Source organism: Herpailurus yagouaroundi, unplaced genomic scaffold (genome assembly GCF_014898765.1).
Source record: "Herpailurus yagouaroundi ecotype Mexico unplaced genomic scaffold, PumYag 161, whole genome shotgun sequence".
NCBI classification, from domain to species: Eukaryota; Metazoa; Chordata; class Mammalia; order Carnivora; family Felidae; genus Herpailurus; species Herpailurus yagouaroundi.
Genome location: NW_024412402.1, coordinates 22,900,131 through 22,926,031, shown reverse-complemented (window position 1 = coordinate 22,926,031; position 25,901 = coordinate 22,900,131). Strand labels below are relative to the sequence as shown.

The window sequence follows — 25,901 nt, the reverse complement described above, 5'->3', positions numbered from 1 at the left end:
AATAAATAAACTTTAAAAATGTGATACATTCATGACAGAAGCTCAGAGGAAATTATGCATATAAGGAACTTCCTTAACTTGAAAAAATAAATTTACTAAAAATGTATAGCAAACATCATATTTAATAGTGAAGCAATTAGAAGCAATTACTGTAAGGTCAGGTCCAAAGCAAGGACACTCATTCCCATAGTTTCAGTTCAACAACAAATAGGAGGTCAGAGTCATCACAGAGAGACAACACAAAGTTATAAAGATAATAAGAAATAGAAAAGAAAACAGCTTTGTAATGATTTCTAATGATAGGATTATCTCCGTAGGAAAACCCAGTATATCAAAAGATTAATTAGAATTAATATGTCAGTTTAGAAAAGTTGCTGAATATAAGATCAATATAGAAATATGAAGTAAATTTTTAAACACAAGCTGCATACAAAATAATTAATCAGTGGATACACTATTTATAATGGCAACAAAAATAGAATTTGTGAGAATGGCTGTACAAAGCATATAAGAGACTACAGAAAAAATCATAAGATTTTATTGAAAACTAAACACATGGGACCTGAATAAACAGAAACACTTTGTATGTTCATGGGTGGAAAATATTCAGCACCATAAATATGGTAATTCATACCAAGTTATTTTATAAATTTAATTTAATTCAATTCTGGTTAAAATCCCAAGAGAAGTTTGAACAAAGAATCAGGAATGACCAAGATGAATCTGAAAAGAAAGATGGAAAGACTCATTATACCAGATAGCAAGATATATTTCAGAGCCACTGTAATTAAGACATCGTGATGTGGGCCCAAGAATAGATACGTGGACAAGTAGAGAAGGTTAACTGCCGCCCACCCCCCCAAACAGAACACATTATATATAAACTGGATTTAGGAAAGAAATCCATAAATTTTGCTGTGACCCTTTTCTCAACCATACCCAAAAATCAACTGCAGGCAAATAAAACAGCTAAACATGAAAAGCAAAGCTTTGTTATTTTTAGAATACAATATGAGAGAGTATTTTCATGTACTTCTGGTAGAAAAGTATTTTTCATGTAAACACACATATATACACACACACAAATAAAAAATATGATTTTAGTTAATTAAAACAAAAACAAAAACACCTCCTCTACCCCCACTTCCCCAAAATCATAAAGTGAAAATTCAAGTCACACATTCAGAGAAAAAAACTGGAAATTGCAATGCATAGAACTATATAAGAATTAGGATTCAATGTATAAAAAAAAGAAATTAAAAACCTACCAACCATAGAAGAAAGAAAGAAAAAAAAAAAAACTTCTTAGAAAACATGGGCAGTTCAGTAAGAGAAAAACCAAATGACCAATACATATATTAAAAGATGTTCAACCATACTAGTAATCAGGAAAATACAAATTAAAACAAAAATACGATGTCATTGTACACCGAGCAAATTGCCTTATCTCATTGCCCCAGTGAGATTGTAAACTGGTAAAACCATTTTATCGAGCAATTTGGCAAAATCTAGAAATTTTGAAGAGGGTGCTCTTATACTACACCCAGGAATTTTCTCATATGTATATAAGGAGCCATGTACAAAAACGTTTATTGCAGCATTGTTCGTGATAATTGGCAATAACCTAATTGTTTTGCAACAATAGAAAGCCCAATCAGTGGTATATTAAAAAAATGTGGCTGTATACTGTAATTAAAATGAATATAATACATAACTGTGATATCAATATTCCATATATATAATATATATGCATATATAAACATATATATAAATATATATGTATATATATATTCAATAGGAATAAATCATATCTATGAAACATAAAGTCACATAAGCAGGAAAGTAACTAAAATGATATAACCAGATAGAAATTATTTATAACAGTTCAAGATCATGGAGGACAGCATTATATTTTATTTACACACACAAATGCATTACAGTTAGGAAAAAAAATATCACCAAGTTAATAATTATGGGCAACTCTGAGGAGGGAAGAAAGGAGTGAGGAAAAGAACTGAAGTAGAATAAACAGGGGGATTCAGTTTGACTGTAATGTTTTATTTCTCTAACAAAGAGGTGTGAAGTAAAGTTGGTAAAACTGTTAAAATGTGAGGGGCACCTTGGTGGCTCATTTGGTTAAGCAGCCGACTTCAGCTGGCTCAGTTCATGATCTCATGGTTCCTGATTTCCAGCCCTTCATCAGCATCAGGCTTTCTGCTGTCAGCACAGAGCCTGCTTCAGATCCTCTGTTCCTCTCTCTCTGCCTGTCCCGTGCTCTCTCTGTCTCTCAAAAATAAATTTAAAAAAAATTTTTTTAAATGTTAAGGTGTGAGAAAGATGGGTACTTAATACATGTTTTTGTGTTTTATTACTCATCATGTTTTTCTCTATCTTTGGAATATCCATATTTTAAATGTTGATAATAATTTCAATAGTGTTTGCATAAAAATGTATGCAAATTTTCTCACTCAATGACTGATATAGTCAATTAATGTCCTCCTTCTACAGTGTCTTAAAAAAAAAAATAGCGGGGCGCCTGGGTGGCGCAGTCGGTTAAGCGTCCGACTTCGGCCAGGTCACGATCTCGCGGTCCGGGAGTTCGAGCCCCGCGTCAGGCTCTGGGCTGATGGCTCAGAGCCTGGAGCCTGTTTCCGATTCTGAGTCTCCCTCTCTCTCTGACCCTCTCCCGTTTATGCTCTGTCTCTCTCTATCCCAAAAATAAATAAACGTTAAAAAAAAAAAAACTTAAAAAAAAAATAGCTCCCTGTGAGTTTTTCTTGCCCCCTCTGGATGAACATGCTCAGTTGATGGCATTCATCTTTAGGTAACCTCCAGGTGTTGGCAAACTTGTGGATCCTATGGTATGGCAGGCTCCCGATTCTCAGTGTCCTACTTACCATGCCACATTTTTTCTTTTTGTTTTTTAAGTTTATTTATTTATTTTGAGAGAGAGAGAGAGAGAGTGGAGGGCAGAGAGAGAATCCCAAGCAGGCTCCACACTCTCAGCACAGAGCCCAAGGCAGGGCTAGAACTCATGAACGGTGAGGTCATGACCCAGCTGAAATCAAGAGTCAGGCATTTAACCGATTGAGCCACTCAGGTGCCCCATCATGCCACATTTTCTTACTACAGTTAATTGTGAGAAATGAAACAGAAGCCACAGCTTGCAAAACTTTACTGAAAATTGTAAAATTGATAAACTCTACAAAACCACGACATGCACCATAAACAATCTAAACTCGAGTTTCTAATACCAGCTTATTTTGATCCTTATGTTCCAAAATAGGAATATATAATAGACCAAACTGATTTAACAGGACTTCCTATGGAGTTACTTGTTCCAAAGAAAAGCCCACTAACCTGTTCCAGCAAGTCAACTGGTTTACAAAATCTGACCAATCCCTGCTCAGTGCCTGCTCACTACCTTCTTCTGCCCTGAATCCACTCCATGGCTAATCCCAGCCCCAGGAGCCTTAGAAAGTGCCTTTCCTCACTTCTTACCTTTCTGAGATTATCTCAAAGTGTTGCTTTCTCCTGATCAGCAGATTGAATTAACCCCGCTTTGTATCACCAACATGCATCCCTGGCCATCTCTGAATGGGGATTCAACAATACTGTGGGAACAAATGGAGTTTGCCCTGGGAACTCAGCATCTCCTGCCACTTTTCTCTGACATCATGCCCCTTCTCTGGACTTACTGAACAAAACACAGATTTCTTTCTTTTTTTCTTTTTAGTTTTTTTTTTTTTTTAATAATGTTTGTTTATTTTGAGAGAAAGAGAGACATAGCACAAGAACAGGAAAAGCAGAGAGAGAGGGAGATAAAGAGAATCCCAAGCAGTCTCCACGCCATCAGTGCAGAGCCTGATGTGGGCTTGAACTCACTAACCTTGAGATCATGACCTGAGCTGAAAACAAGAGTTGGGCATTTAACCGACTGAGCCACCCAGGCACTCCAACAACTCACATATTCCTCAATGGGGCATGTTCAATAATTTCCCAGGTCTTTGTCACTTCCACTCCTTCAGCTGCAATACGCTTCCTTCTTCTTCTTCCCACCCTGACTCCCTCTCATTCTTTCTTCCTTCCAGGTGGCTCTCCCTCTGGACATTCCTCATTGGTCCCTCTGCACAAGGTGATTAATATTCAGTTGGGCTCCCCTAGCATTTTGTGCTTTCCTATCTTCCAGCATTTATGCTATATTTCCATTTTCTGTTTTCTCATCTGCTTGTCCCTCTAAGTCAGCAAGTTTTATACTTGACTGCATATTACAAATGCTGAGGAACTCTAAAAATGTTGACTTGCTTGTATGGGGTTTGTCCTGGCTGTCTGGATTGTTAAAAGCACTTGGGTCATTCTAATGTGCATCTAATGTTAGAAATCCCTGCGAGAGCTGATGAACTCTTTGAGGATAGAAGCTATCTTATTTGCCATTGTAACATGAACACCTACCACAGTGATGGACACTTAATAAATGTTTATTGAGTGAATAGAAGGTAACTATGGACAACTACATTCTGATTCTGATGTGCAATACCCCACTAGCTTGTAGTGTCACTATATTTGGAAACAGCACTTGGCAGAAATTCCCCAAACAATGAATCTAACTCAATTATAGAATTATTACAATTTGTTACAGTTATTGATTTCCTATTTCAGTGTCTTTTGCTGTCGGATTGTGAGTTCTTTGAGGGGAGGAACTTTATCCTATTCATTTGTTTATCTCCAGAGCCAAAAGTATTCCATGAACTAGGAAGTGTCTCAAAAACTTGTACTTAACTTGTTTAACTGACCATAAATTGAATGATCTAAGTTTAAATTAATCATCAAAAGACTCAAGAGGGTCTCAGGTTATTGGACAAGCATACAATTTTACTGGTTCATTTACTGTCCCACTCCCCCAAGATGTTCATTTCACACCTTCTTCTCTCTTCTTTAACCTCTAACACTTTCTACATCACCTCAGACTTGCCTCATGACCTCACTTCCTAGTTCATTAATAAAATTAAAAACATCCAGATGAGCACTTTTGTAAAGGCATCATCCTCCATCACCTGCCAGCATCAGTCCCATCCAGCCTCCAACGAACACCATATCTGACTCCATCTAATGGGTCCAAGGATGCAATTCATCTGTACCTCACACTCTCTTCTACAGATCATTGTCTGTCTCTTGTGGATCATTCCCATCAGCAAGCAAACACACTGTTGTGTTTCCATTTTTTTAATTTTAATTATTTTTTTAATATTTATTTATTTTTGAGAGACAGAGAGAGAGAGAGAGGGAGAGGGAGGGAGCACCGGCAGGGGAGGTGCAGAGAGAGAGGGAGACACAGGATCCAAAGCAGGCTCCAGGCTCTGAGCTGTCAGCACAGCTCAACCCACAAACCACAAGATCATGACCTGAGCTGAAGTCGGACGCTTAACCAACTGAGCCACCCAGATGCCCCTGTGTATTCCATTTTTAAAAAGCCTTTTATTTGACCTTATTTCTCCTATTATTCCTTTGTTCCCCTCTATATGAAAAATCTCCTCAAAAATAGTTGTCTATTTCTTTGCCTATTCATTTCTTCCTATTCTCTCTTAAAATCTCTTCATTCAGGTTTTTGCTTTCACTACTCACCAGATAACAGTCTCAAGGTTGCTGTTGTGCTTCCTGTCCAATCTGATGTCACTTATTTCTCAGGCATCATCTAACCTGACCAATCATTTAATCATTTAATCAACACTCCACGATAGACCTTCTTCACATGGTGTCCACCTTCTTGGTTTATCTCTTGTCTCACTGGTTGTTCCTTTACAGTCCCCTTTTCTGTGTCCTCATGTCTTCCTCAGCTACTTAATATTGGAGGATTCAAGGGCTCAATCTTTAGCTCTTTTCTCTATGCTCACCTACTTCCTTGGGGATCTCACTTGGTCTCATGGCCTTAGATAACATCCACATGCCAACAACTTCCAAATTCATATCTCTGGTACAAATCTGAAATATAGACATTAATATGTAATTGCCTGCTGGTCAACTCCACCTAAACTCAGCATTTTCAGAGTGGAACTCCTGACCTGACTTCCCAAATATGATGTACTCAGCCTTCACCAGCTCAACTAATGGCAACCCATTCATCCAGCTGTCCTGGCCAAATGCTCTCCAGTCATACATGTCTCCTCAATGTCTCTCACACTCCAAATTCAGTCCATCAGGAAATAATGTCTTTTTCCCTTGGAAATATATCCAAAAATGAATCACTTCTCAATGGCTTCACTGCTACCACATTAGCCTGGGCAATCACTATCTCTTTATGGGTTACTCTAATTGTTCTCCATACTGTTCTCCCCATACCTACATTTGCCCATGTCCATCCAAATCTAGTCTCAGCATTGCAGCCAAAAAGTCATGATTTTTTAAAAATGTTTTTTTATTTATTTTTGAGAGAGAGAGCAAACACAAGCCGGGAAGGTCAGAGAGACAGAGGGAGATACAATGCAGAGCCCGATGTGGGGCTTGAACCCACAAACTGTGAGATCATGACCTGACCTGAAGTCAGATGCTTAACTGACTGAGCCACCCAGGTGTCCCATCATTTTTTTTAAATGTAAGTTCTGTACAAAACCATGCAGTGGCTATCAATTTTTCTCATGGTAAAAGCCTACGTCCTTTCAATGACCTACAAATCTGTTCTTGTCTAGCTTCCTGTTATCTTTATTACCTTCACTGCTACAATATCCCTGGGCTCACTTAGCTTTAGCCACTATCTTGCTACTCACTGAGCATGCTCAGCATGCTCCTTAGGGGTTTTGCACTGGATGATTCTTCACCTGGGCTATTCTTTCCCCTGATGTCCACATGATTCATTTCCTCATATCCTTCAAATATTTGCTCTAATGTCATTTAATAAATGATGCCTACCTTGAATACTTTGTTAAAACTGCAAACTGCCCCAGTCCTGAAACTCCCATTCTTTAACCCTTTTGTTCTTTTTCTATGTCAGTACTTATCAACTTAACACATACAATATAATTTCCTTACTTATTAACTTTACCATCTGTTGTCTGTCCATTCTTCACCTTGAGAATCTAAAGTCACAGAGTGCAGGAATATTTGTTTCATTCTTGGACCTACAGAAAGCATGTAGAAGAGTATATAATATGTGTTCACTAGGTGTTGTTGAATAAATGAATAATGGATTTTTTTTAATTCTGGAAAACTTTTGTTTAATGTTAATTTTTATTTTTGAGAGAGAGAGAGAGCTAGCCAGGGAGGGGCAGAGAGAGAGGGGGGGACAGAGGATCTGAAGTGGGCTCCATGCTGACAGCAGAAAGCCTGACAGAGGTCTTGAACTCACCTGCCTTGAGATCACCACCTGAGCTGAAGTCGAAGTCCAATGCTTAATCAACTGAGCTACCCAGGTGTCCCTGGAAAACTTTTAATTTTTTTTAAATGTTTTATTGTTTATTTTTGAGACAAAGACAGAACAGGAGTGGGGGAGGGGCAGAGAGAGAAGGAGACACAAGATGTGAAGCAGGCTCCAGGCTCTGAGCTGTCAGCACAGAGCCCGAGGAGGGGCTCGAACTCAGGAACCCTAAGATCATGACCTGAGACGAAGTCCGAAGCTTAGCTGACTGAGCTACCCATGCGCCCCTGGAAAACTCTTTTCAAAACTCAAGCCCCTCATTTTTATCCATCCAGTTTCAGTATGTTCTATTGTACCTGTGTGAGTGTATATTTTGTATTGATTTATGTGTGTATACACACACATGTAGATACACACACTCGCACAATCATATATTTTTTAACTTTCTTTCACCCTGTTCCATATTTTCACATTGACCACTTTCCTATTGACCATTGTCCCCTTCACAGAACAAAGCACATTCTCTACACTAGCTCCAATCTCTACAACATTGAAGAGTAGATACAATTATTTCGACTTTAAATATGCAGAAAATGAAGTTCAGAGTGATTCCTAATTTGTAACACAGCTAATAAGTCACAGGGTCAGGATTTGAATCCAGTGGTTTTCAGTACAAAGCCATTGCTCTTATCATTTACCATTTGTTGCCCCCACAAAAATGCAGAAATCAAACAAGGCCTGACACTAAATTTTACTATCTCTATATTCCGCGCAGGTGCTTAATATAATATGGGATGCTACTTCAGGATCTCCTACATCCTAACCCTGTAGATTGCAGACACAGCTAACAGAGCCCGCCTTCCTGAATCCATGGTCAACGAGCATGCTCAAAGTCCGGTGCAGCCCATGCCCCGCCCACGGCAGTGCTGGAACCAGGTCATCCTTCCCACTACCTGATGTATAAATAAATAAATAACTGTGAAAAAAAATCCAATCTCCGTTTGGAGGCACTAAATCCCCTCTCCTTTCCAGATGGCTGGGAGATTTCTCCCAGGTGGTAAATATATTATTAAGAACTCATTTCACCGTGAAATTGACTATTCAAAACACAGACAGAAGTTAATATATTAGGACAACCTGTCTGAAAACTCGCGTTAGAGAAAATTTATTTTTGCTTAATATAAAACCTGGTATTATACGCGACCTCTTTCTAGCTCAGGCAGTTAAAGTCATCCCCAGTTAGAACATGTGTTCCAATGTCAGGAGCGCTACCACCGAGAGTCACATCTCCCTGTATAGAAATGGCGGTTCCTCCTCCCACTATGGAGCCTTATATCCTGGCGGTTAATGAGCATCGGTCTCATATAACATTCTACATAGCCCTTGGGTGCACAGTAGTAACTTTTCCAATCCAGGAGCAGGTGCCGCTAAAAATCCTTTGCTGCACTTGTTCTAGGTTGGCCTTCAAACTAATGATTAAAGATCATCCAGAGTAAGTGTGACAGAAGAATTAGCATTGCTTAGGGGTGATCTGTTTCATCATTAGAAAAACCATATTAATCATGAAACAGAAAAAAACACTTTCAGCAAAGACCCAATTGGATGTGAATCTGCTAAGTATCAACTCATTCATGCATTGTTGATTCACTTTTAATAGCTAGGCTGATTTCTTAGATCACAAAAACAATTACCAGTGAACACCTACAGTATAATAAGAACAGTGTTTTAGGATTTGCACAATCCGTTAAAAAACCTAATTTACAGAGTTTCTAACTACTTAACTGAGGGGGTGAAGGTCAGTGGAGTAACAGGGGAAGTACCTTTTCAAATGAAGAAGGTGTGAACCTCATAGAAGTCTGTGTGGAAAGGCTTATGCATGAAGGGACCCCCACCCACCCTGGTCTTGACACTGACATGGCTCAAAAAATACCTATTCCTTTCCAACAAGAGGTTTTTCATGTTAAAAAGCTTTTCATGACACTTTTGTTTTGAAGTTTTGTCAGTAAACTCAAATTAAAATTTTTATTTTAAAAATAAATTGCAAAATATTTCATAGCTTGTATGTAGGGAATACTTGGGTTACCCACAATCCTCAAAATTGACTTCCTTCTTTTTTGTTTTAAAAAGGATCCCTCCAGGAGTGACAGATTTATTACTAATCACACAATGAATTTGTTACACATTACTAGTAGCAAAACCAAACTGACACCAAAATAATGTCTATTACAGAATTTCTTAATTTAGTCAATTATTTTGATCCAACTAATTACTCACTTAAATAAGAATTCATTCAAACAACTGCCTAGACTTCTTTAACAAAAGCAGTTCCAAAGTAATTAGTGAACCAGTAATTAATAATTCCCTGAGGAATGGAACCATTTTTTCACATATTTAAAGTAAACAAAACATTCTTTATTGGGTAACTGACTTCTGCAATGACTCAGTGAATGTCCAGCCACTCATAAAATGGAAAGAACCGTAAGTGGAGATCATGCTCATTGGAAGACCAATTTCAATAAGTTTGATTTTCCAGGCTCAGATAATTGCATACTAGTGTAGATACTGAGAATAACATTTTTATGTAATTTAGAAAACATTAATTCATGCCTTCATTCACACATCAAGCATTCACTGTCTAGTGGTGATGTGCTGCACAGTGACATATAAAACTAAAAATATCCTTGACAATTCTTTTAATTCATTCACTATAGGTCCAAAAATATTTTCCAAATGTTATTTTACAGAGAGAGAAAGAGAGAGCATCAGAAGGGCAGAGGGAGAGAGAGAGAATCTGAAGCAGGCTCCATGCTCAGCACTTAGCCAGCTGGGTGGGGTTTGATCTCACAACCTTGGGATCATGACCTGAGTCAAAATCAAGAATCGGATGCTCAACTGACTGAGTCACCTAGGCACTCCTAGGTCCAAAAATATTTAAAGGTGGTTTACAAAGTTGAAAATGCAAGAATTCTGCCCTGGAAGAGTTGTCAATCTAGTTGACAGAATTAGAATTCCATGTGAAACCTTGGAAAACAGAGAAAGGAACTGCAGATGAAAAGTGATAAATATACTAAACCTTTTTAAGAAAAGTTTTTATTGAAATATAAGATACATGTAAAAATGCGTACATTTTAAGTTTGCGGCATGAAAAATAATTCACACAGTAAACACAAATGCATTAGTGTTACTATTTGAAGAAATTGAACATTACCTATACATAGAAGGCTCTCTCCTGACCCCTTCCAATCTCTACCCTGCAAACACTATCCTGGCTTCTATTTGCAGTTTAGTTTTGCCTCTTTTTACATTCCATATAAACAGAATCACTTGTTATGGATTCTTCAGTGTCTGGTTTCTTTTGCCCAATATTGTATTTGGGAATTCATCCATGTTATGTATAGTTTGTCAGTTTTGGTCTTTTGTAATATATCACTGGATAAATATATCCCAATTCATATATTCATTTGACTGTTCACATTTGAGTTGCTTCTAATTTGAGGCTAAAACAAATACAGCAGCTAGGAAGAAACATCTTTGTAGAATATCTTTTGGGGCATGTATATATCTATGCTTGGGAATCTAAGCTAGGAGAAATAATGTCATATTCTGGAGTTAATAGTGCTAAATAATTTTCCAATATGTTAGTACCAATTTGGACTCCCAACAGCAATGTCAGAGAGGTCTAGCTGGTCTACAGCTAGACCTCACTAGCATTTGGTATTGTCAGACTTTTTAATATTAGCAATTTTGATGGATATACATTAATATACCATTGTGATTTTAATTTATATTTTCCTAATGATCAGTACAGTCAGATTCCTTTATAAATTATCAGTCATTTATGAAGTATCTGTTTATCTGTTTAAATCTTTTGGCCATTTCTACTGAATGTCTATATTTTTATTTCTAGGAGTTATTTACACATTCTAGAGACAGTTCTTGTTAGTTATACATACTATGAATAACCTAACTGCTCAGACTAGGGTGCTTAAAATCAATCCCTAGCAACATTATAGATGGCATATGTCATAACCTCCAAGGCACACATATATACATGTATTTGGCAGTTTTCATTCACCTTTCAGAATAGTTAGTGTGGGACTTATACATTAGATTTTGCAGGAACATTTGGACCTTAAAAATAGGAAATGGGCCCAGATCTGGGGCCAAAGAGAAAGTCCAAAGTGAAAAAGAAGAGGTAACCACCTTCCCCTAAAATCTCTTATTCTTCTTATAATACATTTACTCTCCAGATTAGTAACCTCCTTGACAGTGGAGATTTTTTCAGATCTTATTTGCTGCAGTATTCCTCAGGATTGAGAGCAAGACTGAACACATAGTAAGAGTGTAAAAGATGTTCACTGAAAGAAATAACTACCAGGGTCACAATAGCAATGACCTATCTCAGAAGATTTTAGTTGCCTAACAACTACCAATAATGAACATCAATCCCATCTTCTTGGTTAGATATTAAAGAAACAAATATTTAGTTAACATACAATTGGAGACAATATCATACAATGATTTAAATCATGGGGTATAAAGCAAAAAATCCTAGATTTGGATCCTGACTATGGTACTAAGTAGCTGTGTAATCTGGGTTAAATTACATAATTTCTCTGTGCCTCATATGTAAAGTACACATAATAATACACTTATCCTACTAAGTTTCCATGAAGATGAAATAAATTAATGTATTTCAAGGAAGCTTGGTCTACACTAAGAGTAATAAGTAATAGTGATAATGCTGATTATGACCACAGGGAAAGTGTGATGTTGATAAAGATCATAATAGAGGCTCTGTGTGGTCAGATTACCTCTGTGTTACTCAAAGCTACAACCTTGAGCACAGTGCCTGCCAGTTGTTGACTGAATGAAACATGAATGAGTTTGGGTGCCTGGATGGCTTAGTTGGTTAAGCAACTGACTTTTGATTTTGGTTCAGGTTGTGAGATCGAGTCCCATGTTGGGCTCTTCATAGTGCAGAGCCTGCTTAGGATTCTCTCTCTGCCTCTCTCTCTGCCCTTATCCTGCTTACAAGCTTGCTCTTTCTCTCTCAAAATAAATAAGTAAACATTAAAAAAAAGGCTTAATAAGCAATTAATTAGAAGCAGAAAGTATACATTTTCTCCAACAAGTGGCCTATAGGTCATATTTAGGGCCATGGCTGTGGAAGAAAGGAAGAATGAGAGAATATAGAGGAGAAAGGAGGAGGCCCTCATCTTGAGCCTTAAGGAATTTCAACCTTGAAAATCTTGCTAAAGGAGCATGAGTCTGGTGGGTTCTGAGTCCCCCACTCTGAGTAGAACAAAGACAGAGAAATAAAGTGAGATGAAATAGAGGCCAATAAACAAAGACAAGGCAGAGAATATCAAGATAAAAATGATAATCCATATGTTTGCCCTACCTCACCACACCCCCATGCCACAAGGCTACATAAGATTGTTAGACCTTAGATCAATCCTAAGAAGAAAGAGAGAAAACAACAGGATGGGGAAGGGAGAAAAGAGTTTATAAAACTGCTGAGAAAAACCTCGGAAATAATGAGGTGATTTCTGTCATTGGGCAAAATGGAGTCTGGGAACAGAAATTGAGTTATTATAGGGAGAAAAAGGAAGTTACCATTTTTGTATAGCACAGTTTGTGTCCTTGAATGTAGCATCACCTTTAACCACTAGGCTACACAGTTGGCCTTACGCAGGTTTGAACTACATGGGTCCATTTATATGTGGATTTTTTGGATAAATACAGTACAATACTCTAAATGCATTTTCTTTTTATGATTTTGTATATAATGTTTTCTTTTTTGGCTTATTTATTTTAAGAATACAGTATATAATATATATGACGTACAAAATATGTGTTAATTGACTGTTTATGTTATCCGTAAGGCTTCTGGTCAACAGTAAACTATTAAAATTTAAGTTTTGGGGAAGTCAAAAGTTGTACATGGGTTTTCAATGATGTGAAGGTCAGTGTCCCTGAACACCACGTTGTTCACAATTACTACTACCTCAGAGCTCCTTCCTTTAGGACATGGGTATGAGTAGAAAAGATGGTGGGTTGGGAACGAGAACCAACTAAGAACTATATGTTCATTTCACTGAATTTTATCTTAAAAGACCTCAAGTCACAATTAATGTCTCATTTAGCCTTGACAGCCACCTTTTGGCTCACACATAAAGGTAGAGATGCTGCCAGTCTTGTGAGCTGGCTCTATCCATGCAAAGAAAAACTTTATTTTTGGACATTGACTATAATTCTAGCCCTGCCATCTCACACACATTTTGTTCATCCTATGAACAATTGCTAATTAGTCCATACTTAGTAAGGGGAAAATCTCATTACAACAAATACCTTACAAGGAGCAGTCTAGGGGCACCTGGGTGGCTCAGTCAGTTAAGCGTCTGACTTCAGCTCAGGTCACGATCTCGCGGTCTGTGAGTCTGAGCCCCGCTTCGGGCTCTGGGCTTATGGCTGATGGGCAGAGCCTGGAGCCTGCTTCCAATTCTCTGTCTCCCTCTCTCTCTGCCCCTCCCCCGTTCATGCTCTGTCTCTCTGTCTCAAAAATAAATAAAAACGTTAAGAAAAAACAAGGAGCAGGGGCGCCTGGGTGGCGCAGTTGGTTAAGCGTCCGACTTCAGCCAGGTCACGATCTCGCGGTCCGTGAGTTCGAGCCCCGCGTCGGGCTCTGGGCTGATGGCTCAGAGCCTGGAGCCTGTTTCCGATTCTGTGTCTCCCTCTCTCTCTGCCCCTCCCCCGTTCATGCTCTGTCTCTCTCTGTCCCAAAAATAAATAAACGTTGAAAAAAAAAATTTAAAAAAGAAAAAACAAGGAGCAGTCTAAATTGTATTTTAATATTAATTTATCATTCAATAGCATTTAATTTTCAAGGCATGTTCTTATATATGTATGTACACATGCATGTATGTACATAATGTGTATATGTGTGTGAGTGTATATGTATGTGTGAGTATATGTGTGTGTGTGTTTTTACATGCACACATACGTGCAGGCATATACTTCTCTCAAATGATCCCCAGAGCAACCCTAAGAGAGAGTTACTATCATTTTCCTTGCTTTACAGCCAGGGAAACCTGGGCTCGGAAAGTCTTAGGAATTCATCTGAAGCCACAGAATAGGTAATTGATGGGTCCAGAACTCTGATTCCAGATCCTGTTCTGGGTTTCCCTGTACTAGATTGCCTCATATCCAGGCTGAGGAAAAGTCAAGATTAATTTCCATAGGCCATTGGAATTTATCACAACAAAATTTGTCCTATGTTGTGATTAGAAATAAAGCTCATAGTAAAGTCTTTACTTCTAGTGAGTCTATAGAATCATGCTTTTTTTTTTTTTTTTTTTCCATCAAAGAACAAACATACAGGTCAAATTCTCCTCAGGGCATCCATGTTTCTTTCTTTAGAAGTAAGGTTTCTTTGTAATGATTACTTTGCCAAACATCACATGCTTAGTCCCCTGGCAGTTTAGTCTGAATTTGGTCTCTCAGACTCTGACATTGAGTTAGCAGGTGAAAAAATTACTCTGAACTCATGAGTGAAAAGAAGCAGCATCATGCATACATATGGCCTGTGTTTTTTTTCTTTTTTTTTCCTCCTTTAACATCTAGAATTTGATGTGTTTGTGCTTGTGTTTGAGTGTGTGTAGATTATTTGATGGGTGACTTGGGAGTTGAAGTAGGTTTTGAAACAAAGTGTTTTCCCTTTTGTCATCCATCTGGTATGCAGAAGAATCTTCCTCAGGTGCAGAATTTAGTAATATTGGCTCTTCACATATATATGTACCTGGAAATCAGACATCTCTGCTCTCTACCTCCAGTATGTAGATTAATTTTGGGATCCTTTATGCTTGCATGAATATTTAAGGGATTTCTGTGAACCTGAGATAATCTGAACACAGAGCTGGTCTGAGAGTAATCAAGTAAAATTCATTCTCTTTAATTCAGAGTGAGAGTGTCTGCGACCTAATTTTTCCTGAAAAGCCATGGTATGAATGCAATTCCAGAATGCTTTCCTTTGGAGTTCAAGCTGTGACTTCCCCAGGGAATGATTATTTTCTACCCAAGTTGTCAGTTCTCCTGAACAGTTTACACATTTATAAATTTGAGAGTGGGGCGGTTTTAAAAATGGTCTGCACTCTGGAGAAGCTGCCTGGACTCCTGACCTCCTGAAGACTTGGAGAACTCACCAAACTGGGGCAGTGACTCTTTTTAGAGTACACACAAAGTCCAACCTGAGCTCAGTGTGCATGCATATGCCCTGTTTTGCCATTTTCCAAGCATGTGGACTCTAATCTCATTGCAAAGTTTTCTTATCAGGATGGGACTACAGCTTGTTCATGGCCATGCTTCACCTTCAAAAGATATCAGTTTATTAATATGTTTTCTAAGAAAATGCAAACCATGACAGTTTTAGTCATTTATTAATTTTTCATACATATATGTAAAAAAATCCCTTCAACATCTTGGATCTCTGATTTTCAATTCAAGAAATGAGTCCCAAGTAGGAAAAAGGTTTACTTTGAGATGATAGAGAGATCAGTGCTCCAGAAGAGCTCATCACTAGCATCCATATTTAAGTAAAGGGATGATTAAGGAGGTTGTATAACTTTGACCTTTGGACATAAGCATGAATATATGTGTAGAAATAAAGACAAAGACAGAAAGACAGAGGTGGTCATGGTAAGGTGGTCATCATTAGGCGAAAATAAGTGTTTTTACCTGCTTCAATTGTGTATGGTTAATTTCATTGAATACCTAGTTTCAAATATAAAAGTGAGCTTCAGCTATTCTAATACATTGAAAGGTTAATAGACCTTAGAATAATCAGAAGAACAGAATAAAAAAAAATACCAAGAGTAATAGAAGTTGAAATAATTAATTTGGTAGTAAGAGATGCTATTAAATAAGTGGAAAGAAAAGACATCCGATGATCAGAATCAGAGGGTAGTAACAGTGGTAGTGGTGATGATGATGATGGTGGTAGTAACAGTGGTGACGGTGGTGATGGTAGTGTGGTAACAGTAGAGGTGATGGTGATGATGGTGGTAGATGTGGTGGTGATGCTAATGGTGATGCTGATGGTGGCCATGGTGATAATAGTGGTGGTGGTAGTGGTAGTGACAGTGGAGGCGATGATGGTAATAGTGGAGGTGATGGTGGTGGAGGTTGTGGTGATGGTGATGGTGATGGTGGATGTGATGGTAGATGTGATAGTGGTGTGATGATGGTGGTCATAGTAGTGGTGATGGTGGTAATTGGGTAAAGGTAATGGTGGCAATAATCATGCAAACAATAACAGCTAACATTTATTGAGCATTTGCTATGGTCAAAACTGTGATAAGTGCTTTGCGTGAATCATTTAATTTAAACCTAAAAACATCCCTGTGAGGTAAAGATTTTCCCTCCCTTCAGTTTACATAGGAAAATAAGGCATAGAGGATTTAAAAGCTTTTCAAGGTCACATAGCTATGCATTGAACAAGAAATTTAAACTCAGTTCATTTGATACCAGAATGATAAACATAACAATTCTTCCCAGAGAAGGAAGAAAAATGAGGATCAAATATTGAAATATTTTTTCCCAATAGGAAACTGGTTTATATGCATGAGCCTGAAATGGCACACCTAGAAACTATTATCACCAAATGTTGCTACGAGATCATTTAAGTACAGACAAGCATAATCTTAAGATTATAAAAGGACGGACTTAGAAACTAGGGAGGTAACTGTCTATGACATTTGGTCATTTTGTTGGAATATGACAAGATAGGATCCATAATGACACCAGATATCTATATTTACCTACCCGTAAATAACTTGAACTTCAGGATAACCATTTAACTTTAGCTAGCTAGCTAAACTTCAATATATACTGAGGACACTTCTTTCTTTGCAATCTTGGCTTTATATTTTCTCAAACTGACACTTGCTTCAGAGTCTGCAGGCATGGAGGTGTCCTTCCTGATCATCACTGCCCCTTCCATACAACTACTGATTTACTTTCTTGTTAAAATTGCCATTTGTCAATTCCATGTCCATAGCTCCTTCTTGCCATTTTACTAACCTCCTTGTCTCCTCATTCATCAAAGACTTTAGAAGTTGCATAATTTATTCAAAATCCTGACTTCTCCATTCTTGACTTACTAAAAATCAATAACCCTTTTCCCCACTCCACCTTAAGGATCTGCTCCCATGGAGATCACAATATTTATCACAATCTGTAACTGACCTACTTTAAAAATTGATTTAAGCTTCTACTGTCTTTCCATAACATTGTACTATCTAGTATTTTAAAATGACTTCCACTGAAAAATGTGTAAAGCCCATGGATATCTCGATATTATATTTATTATATTATAGATTACATTTATATTGAGATTATATGAGATATTATGTTGAGATTCCTCTTTTTTTTCCCCCCAACATCAACATTCTCTCTTTCTACATTTTCTCCTAAATTATTTGGATTCCATGGCCCTTCTTGTCAATTATAGTCTTGCTAATATCTCAGATTACCTTGCCCCTTGGTTTCCTTTGCACCTTTCTTGTATTTTGAAATGGGTAGGGATCCAAACATATGTTTGTCCATGCTTGCATCTGAATAGCCAAGTATAGCTGGAGATTGTCACACAGTAGGGCAGATTGATCTCCGTATAAATACATTATCACTGACTGCTAGTGAATCCCCATTAATGCTTAGAAATTCTTCTCTGTTACTCTGTGGAACTTGCATTCCAACTACCTTCCACTCTCAACTTTTTACCTACATAATCAGATGAGATAAAGTGCTAAGTAGACCTTTTGCAATTTTTTAGAATTTATCAACAATTGCCTATTCCACATTATCAGTTCAGATAAATGGCTGCTGTGGTGCCAGTCACCTCCTTAAGAGTTTGACTGGAAGGTTTCTGCTCCTCAATCCCTCTGTCCTAAAATAGAAGGCTAGAAAGGAGCATTTTTGAGGAAAGTACTATTTGTGAGGAACAGGGAAAGCAAGGATGCCTCCTGATTTACCCTCACTCTCTTTTTTTTTTCAAGTGGAAGGGGATTGCTACAAACATTTCTCATGAAATCAAAGGCTATCTGTAATAATGAAATAAGCCTGACAGTTATCACCCAGCTAATAATCTGCTGAGCTGCAAGGTTTACTGGCCTGACTTGTATTACTCAGATGAGGAAATAAGTACTAAGAAGAAATAGAATGGATGACCAGAGAAGGAGATCCCAGACTATTCCTTCAAGTTCCTAATAGTCCTGGAAATTTATGCATAATGTATCTAACTGTGTCCATGGCACAGAGGGTGTGGGAGGGGCTGACATTGTGGGGTTGAGGTTTACTGGGGACTTCATTCATTTGGGGAAAAAAGTTTAGAGTAACTGAAAAAAGCGATGAGTGCAAATCAGCTGAGTCAGCTGGAAGAAGCAGTTGATTACTGGTTCTTAAAGGACTAACATCAACTAGGGATTCCTTGGGTTTGATACTCTACTAGCTGGACTATAGGGTTCTCCACCTGCCCTTTCTGAGTCTACACATAATAAGCTAAGTGAGTAGTTAAGACCCACAACTTGGAGTGTAACCAACTCTCTTTGGGCAGATATTGTCCTTTACTTATTAATTTTTTCTAGTTTTATTCGGATATAATTGACATACAACATTGTGTAAGTTTAAGGTGTAAAAAAATGTGGATTTGATACACTTAAATATTGCAAAGGGATTACCATAGCATTAGCTAACACTAATCTTGTAGTTTTTAATGTACAATATTTCATCATCTTTGTTAAATTTATTCCTAAATATTTTTGATACTATTTTGAATTATTTGATTCTTTTTTTTTTCAGAAATTGTGTTGTTATTGTATATAAATACAACTGATTCCTATATGTTAATTTTATATCCTGCAACTTGACTAAATAGTTTACTTATTCTAATGAACTTTTGGTGAAATATTTAGAATTTTTATATATAATATCTGCAAGCAAAGACAGTTTTACTTCTCTTTTATGATTAGGATGTCTTTTATTTTTCTCTCTTGCCAAATTTGTCTAGTTAGGACTTCCAGTACTATGCTGAATAGGAGTGGATAGAGTGGGCAACCTTGTCTTTTTCCTGATCTTTGGAGGATAGCTTTGAACTTTTAACCATTGAGTATGTTAGTACGTGGCCTTGTCATACATAGACTTTATTATGTTGAGATATGTTCCTTCTATACCCAATTTGTTGACTGTTTTTATTTTAATCACAAAAGGATGTTATAATTTGCCAAATGCTTTCTTTTTTTTTTTTTTTTGCATCAATTGAGATGATCATAAGATATTTATCTTTCATTCTATTAATGTGATGTATCACATTTAATGATTTCCATATGTTGAACCATCGTTCGTCCCAGGAATAAATCCCACCTGATTGTGGTGTATTATCCTTCTAATGTGCTGTTGAATATGGTTTTATAATATTCTGTTGAAGTGTTTTGAATTTATATTCATCAGAGATATTGGTCTGTACGGTTATTTTCTTGTAGTGTCCTTATCTGGCTTTGGTATCAGGGTACTACTAGCCTTGTAAAATTTGTTTGGGTGCATTTTATCCTCCTTAAATTTTTGTAAGATTTTGAGATGTATTAGTATTAGTTTTTAAATTTATGGTAGAATTTACCAGTGAAACCATGTGGTCCTAGGTTTTTCTTTGTTGGGAGATTTTTTATTATTGATTCATCTCTACTCATTATTACTGTGTTCCAGTTTTCTATTTCTTCATGAGTCAGTCTTGGTAGATTGTATGTTTCCAGAAGTTTATCAGTTTGTTTTGGTTGCTCAATTTGCTGGCACACAATTGCTCATAGTAGTATCTTACAATACTATTTATTTATTTACTTACTTACTTACTTACTTGTTTATTTGTGGTACCACATGTGATGTCTCCTCTTCCATTTCTTATTTTATTTGAGTCTTCTCCCTTTTCTTGTTACTTCAGCTAAAGTTTTGCCAATTTCATTTATATTTAAAAAAACAGCTCTCACTTTTGCTGATCTTTTCTATTGTTTTTCTGGTCTCTATTTCATTTATTCTGTTCTAATCTTTGCTTTATTCTTCTTTTTACTAACTTAGTTCTTTTTCTCATTCTTTGACTTGTAAAGTTAAGTTGGTTTTATGTGATCTTTCTTTTTTCTGAGTGCAAGAATTTATTGCTATAAATTTCTCTGTTAGAGCTTCTTACACAGACTGATTTGTGTTTTGGTAGGCTATGTTTCCATTTTTATTTGTGTCAAGTTTTTAAAAATTATTTCTTTAACCCACTGGTTGATCAGGATTGCTTGTTTAATTTCCACCTATGTGTGAATTTTCCAGCCTTTCTTGTGTTACTGATTTCTAGTTTCATGCAGTTGTGGTTGGAAAAGAAACTTGATATGATTTCGTTTTTCTTAAATTTGCAAAGACTTTTTTTGTGACCTATTATATTGGCTATTTTGGAGAATGTTCCATGTGCACTTGAGAAGAATGTGTTTTCTGCTACTGTTAGATAGAATATTCTATACATGTCTCTTATGTCCATTTTATCTAAAGGTGTAATCAAATCCAGAATTTTTTTTATTGATTTTCTGTCTGGATGATCTACACATTGTTGAAAGTGGGATATTGAAGACCCCTACTATGTTGTGTCATTGTCTACTTCTCCCTTGAGGTCTAATAATATTTGCTTAATATATTTAGATGCTCAGATGTTGGGTACCTATATTTTATGATTGTTATATCTTCTAGCTGAAATGATCCCCTTATCATTAGTTAATGACCTTTGTTGCTTGTTACCATTTTTTGACTTGAAGTCTATGTTGTCTAATATAAGCATAGGTACTGCTGCTCTCTTTGGTTTCCATTTTGATGGAATATCTTTTTGCATCTCTTCACACTTACCTGTGCCCTCAAAGATGAAATGAGCCAAGGACTTTTTCATTTGTTTCTTTCCTTGCATGAACATCACCTATCCAAGGTAGACTGAAGGGTTTAAGGAGTGAGTGATCGGACTAAATCTACATGCCCATTACATTCCAAGCCATTCAAACCAAATTCTGAATTTTTATGGTAAAGCAGAATTTAATAACATATGAAGTTATAACATCAAACCAGATTGCCCAAGTTATAAAATTTTAATCAATTGAATTGTTATGGAATTAAACAGGTATAATTCAGAATACTTAATGGCCATAGGAGAAAAGGGATTTTATTTTTCAGAAAAGTTGGCAGAAGTTATTAGAAAACCATTCTGTTTTTATTCTCAAACTGAGCATACCCACTATTATACCCATATTAAGACACATTCTCTTTTTCTTCCATACTAGTACAATGTACAAGTTTTTACTCCTCTTACCTAAACTCATCTCTCTCTCCTTTGCTCTGTCTCTCTCTCTCTCAATATTTAACTGTTTCTTATCCCTCCAGCTTTCTCCAGAACCTAAGATTGTTGAGTTTTCTTTCATTCTTTTGTGTACATATTTGCTCTCTATAAAAATCAGCCTTTAAACAGCCCCAATCTATCTTTGGAACCTTTCATTTGACTTTACACATCCTATATTGATAGCCCATTTTGCTTCCTGTTTTCAGTCAAACAAATTACCAAAAGAATTGTATATATTTTATCTATTTCCTCTCCTCCCATTTACTTCTTTAAAAAAATAATGTGTACTTATTTTTGAGAAAGAGAGAGGCAGACAGAGTGTAAACAGGGGAGGGGCAGAAAGAGAGGGAGACACAGAATCCAAAACAGGCTCCAGGCCCTGAGTGTGAGAGCAGAGTCTGATGCACGGCTCAAACTCATGGGCTGAGAGATCATGACCTGAGGTGAAGTCAGATGCTTAACTGACTGAACCACCCAGGCGCCCCTCCTCCCATTTACTTCTCATTCCACTGCATTAACTATTGTCTTAAGGTCCCATGCTAAGACTTCAATGATTTTCATGATATGAAAATGGACACCTCTTCTGCCCCCATTTAATTTGTCTCAATTAACATTTTATTGTTAAACACTCCCCTCTTTTTAAATACTTTCCTCCTTTGACTTGTTTGACTGCTTTTCTCCTACTTCTCTGGTCACTTCTCTTCTGTAAGTTATCACTCCCTTACCAGCCTTTAGTATTAGTTTGGCAAGCATATCCCCAGACTTTCCCCATTTTATATTGCCCTCTCCTTAAGACATTTTATTCATATGCATGGCTTAATTGATGAATTAACATAAAAAAATTATCATCCCCCAATTTATATCTTACCTCAGATCTCTTTGCTGAGCTATAAGGAACTTCAACAACATACTCAACATCTCCTCTAGGTTATTTCAAAGGTTCTTTGTATTCTACATAGTGGAGACTAAATTAAAGATTTTCCTTCCTAAATATGGTCTTGTGCCACTAAATGGCACTGCTTTCCATCCAGTTGCCATCCTTCACCCTATCCTTCTTTAGCACTCAAATCTATCACATGGTCCTTGATTTTACCTCTTAAGCATCACCCTAATCTACTAATTTCTCTTCTTTTAAATCTTCTCCTTCCTGCTGTACTCTAGTCCATCATCTCTCACGTAGATGACTGCAATAGTTTCCAAAGAATCTGTCCATATCTAATCTTTCTCTAATGAATCCTACATGAAAAAATGGGAAGATGTTTTTGAAATGCAAATTTGACATCACTCATTGCTCCAAATCATAGAATAAAGAGCCAACTCCCTAACATGATTTATCAGTCCTCAAATAATCAAAGGCAAAAAGCGTCAGCCTGGCTTGCCCCCTCACCAAATACATATGTTGTAGACTTAACCTCCAATACTTCAGAACATTACCTTATTTGGAAATAACATTTTTGCAGTTGTGATTAGTTAAGTTACGATAAGGTCATACTAAAGTAGGGTGAGCCCCTACTTTGATACAACTGGTGACTTTAGAAAATAGGAAAGATTTAGATACAGACACACCCACAGAGAGAACACTGCATGAGGATGAAGACAGAGATCAGCACGATGCTTCCACAACCAAGGAACACCAAAGATGTCCAGTCAACCCCCAGAAACTAGGTGAGAGAATCAGAACAGATTTTTGCTCATAACCCTTAGAAGGAACCAGCCCAGCTGTCACTCTGATCTCAGACTTACAGTTTCCAGAATTCTAAATCACCCAGTGTGCAGTACTTTATTACAGTAGACCTATCAAACTAATATACACACCATGTTCCTCCTTGTTCTTCCGTCCCCTGGGACTTGCATTCCTCCTACAACAAAGCTTTATCCATGCCCTTCCTTCTGTCTGGAATGTTTTCCCTCTCTCTTTTATGCTGTTAACTCCTACTAATTCCCCTGTTCCCTTACCAGATGAGGAAAGGCATCCCTGAGGAAGACCAATACCTAAATAAGATTTGTTTATTTTTCAACTTGTTTCAGTGTATAATTGTGTTTCATTCATGTCATTCTTTGGCTAGTGAAAGATCTGTCTCAGTGTAGACAAGCAAAAAATTATTTGCTATTTGAATGAATGAATGCTTACATAAATACATATTCTGGATTGATTTAAGTGAAATCCCAGGCAGAATTAATTGCTCACTCTTCCATGCTCTCCCAGTGGTTTATATTTTCCATAATTACAGAATTGGCCACGTTACCTTCTATTCATTTATCTTATGTGTCTATCTCATACTCTGTCACCCCCTTGAGATTATGACTTCTTTGAGCTTTACGTTCCCAAACCCACCACTAACCTGAAACCTAGTGAGCACTCACCAAATATTTGTGGAATTGAATTATGTAGAAATTATAGGGAACAATGAACTGCAACATGCTTAACAAATGTAACAGATAATTATTACCAAATAGCTTAAATTATTTTCCTCTAGACAAAGAACTATTTTTAAAATTTGCTGCTCCTGGTAAGTAAAATTATGCCTGGTAAGTTCTACTGTTCAGCTTCAAGCTTATGTGGAAGGAAATTAAATGTCTCTTCCTCAGATTCATTTATAACTCAGTCCTCAGCTGATGTGCTCTACAATGCCTTTTGAGAATTCTTTTCAATTCTCTTCATCCTCTTATCCTCCCTCCTCCTTTAGATGTTTGTAACCCAGGGGAAAACAAAGCACTTAAATGAAAGTAACACTGTAATCATACACAGTGTTGAATTGTACAAGGAACAAACAGAAACTGAAAAGTCTCCACTTAATCTCACATCTTCCTGACTCATACACTTGTACTTGGACATTATAAATGTAAACACAGGCCAAAGTAATACTCTTTAATGTTTAGGGTTAGCCATTGAAATCCATTTAGTTTCAGTTGAAATAGTATAACCATAACACTTCTCTAACTCAAAGTTCTTTTTTTTATGATAAGAAAATGTTCTTTTCAATTAAGCAATGATAACATTAATACTAATTTATATTTCTACATTTATTTTTCTCAAGGTGTCCCAAGGCACTTTAAAAGGCTGTATTCTGTTCTATTAAAGTCTAGTAAGAAGTATTATCTCTAGTTAACAGAGAACAGAAGCAGATACTTGTTAATTAGAACTTGTCACAGGTCATTCTGGGGGTTCATAGCAAATGCCTTCCTTGAACAAAGATGTAATGTGCTTCTCCTGTGGACCACATGAGCAAAATTTGTTTATAATTTAGTTTCTCCCACTTCTAATTTTATACTCAACTAATGCCTTGGCCATTTAATTTTCCTCTGAAAGCAAAGCCAAGAGATTTAGATCAATTCAAAGAAGTTGTGAGCAACTGCAAGGTGAGAATCTGTTTGGATTCTGCTCTGCCTCCAGTGGCCAAGTTTTCTCTTATCCAATGTTGGAAAAGAAAATCAATGAAGAGTCTCCATGGACTCAGGGAGTCCTGTGATTATCACCATTAGTGCAATTCACCTCCCAAGAAATATAATTTTTTCCCCATTCCTTACATGAACTCTGAGGTGTCTCTGTGAAGGCCAAACTCCTATGGGATTAAAGACCCAGTTTCCTTGTATACTGACTTTCAGCATTATAAAGGAAAAAGGAAAGTAAGGAGAAAGCAACTGCTCTCTGCCCAAATGGATATTGCCTATTAGTCTCTACACAGAGATTTCCTTGTGTATGTGGCTTTCCTTTTAAACAAGCCTGTTTTTGAAAGCAAATCGACCCTTCAAGTTAAAAAATCCACCTCTCCATCCCTCCACCACTCCAGTTGCCTAGGTTTCCCCTTTTCTATCTGCCCTATCCTATGGAATAAAATACCATTAAGCCCATGGAAAGCAGTGAGCCTTTACTCAAACATAAGCATGCATCAGAACCGCACACAGAAGTAACACGTGACATTGACACTATGAGAAACGATTCATCTGAGAGTCTTCTGCTTCCCTTTTCTTTATCAGTTACTCATTCAAGACACTGAAACCAGCTGTTATGAGGGACTGATATTTGCTTTGCAAAAGAAGAAAAGCTCCCTCTGTACACACGTTCTTATTCTTCCTACGGATGCGAGTGTTAATGGTATTTGACAGGTTGGTAATTTTTTTTTTTTAACCATAATTCATTTAGTG

General features: G+C 37.0%; 1 protein-coding gene and 1 long non-coding RNA gene across 3 annotated transcripts in view; one reads left to right on the top strand and one right to left on the bottom strand.

The window, feature by feature from the left end:
- The window catches only part of NTM (neurotrimin), a 957,218-nt gene that overhangs the window by 472,088 nt on the left and 459,229 nt on the right, over positions 1–25,901 (bottom strand). The window lies entirely within an intron of this gene.
- LOC121035654 (uncharacterized) lies at positions 3,910–8,342 on the top strand. The gene is made up of 2 exons (XR_005793011.1): positions 3,910–4,135; positions 8,124–8,342. It is a non-coding gene; the product is annotated as an uncharacterized LOC121035654 (long non-coding RNA).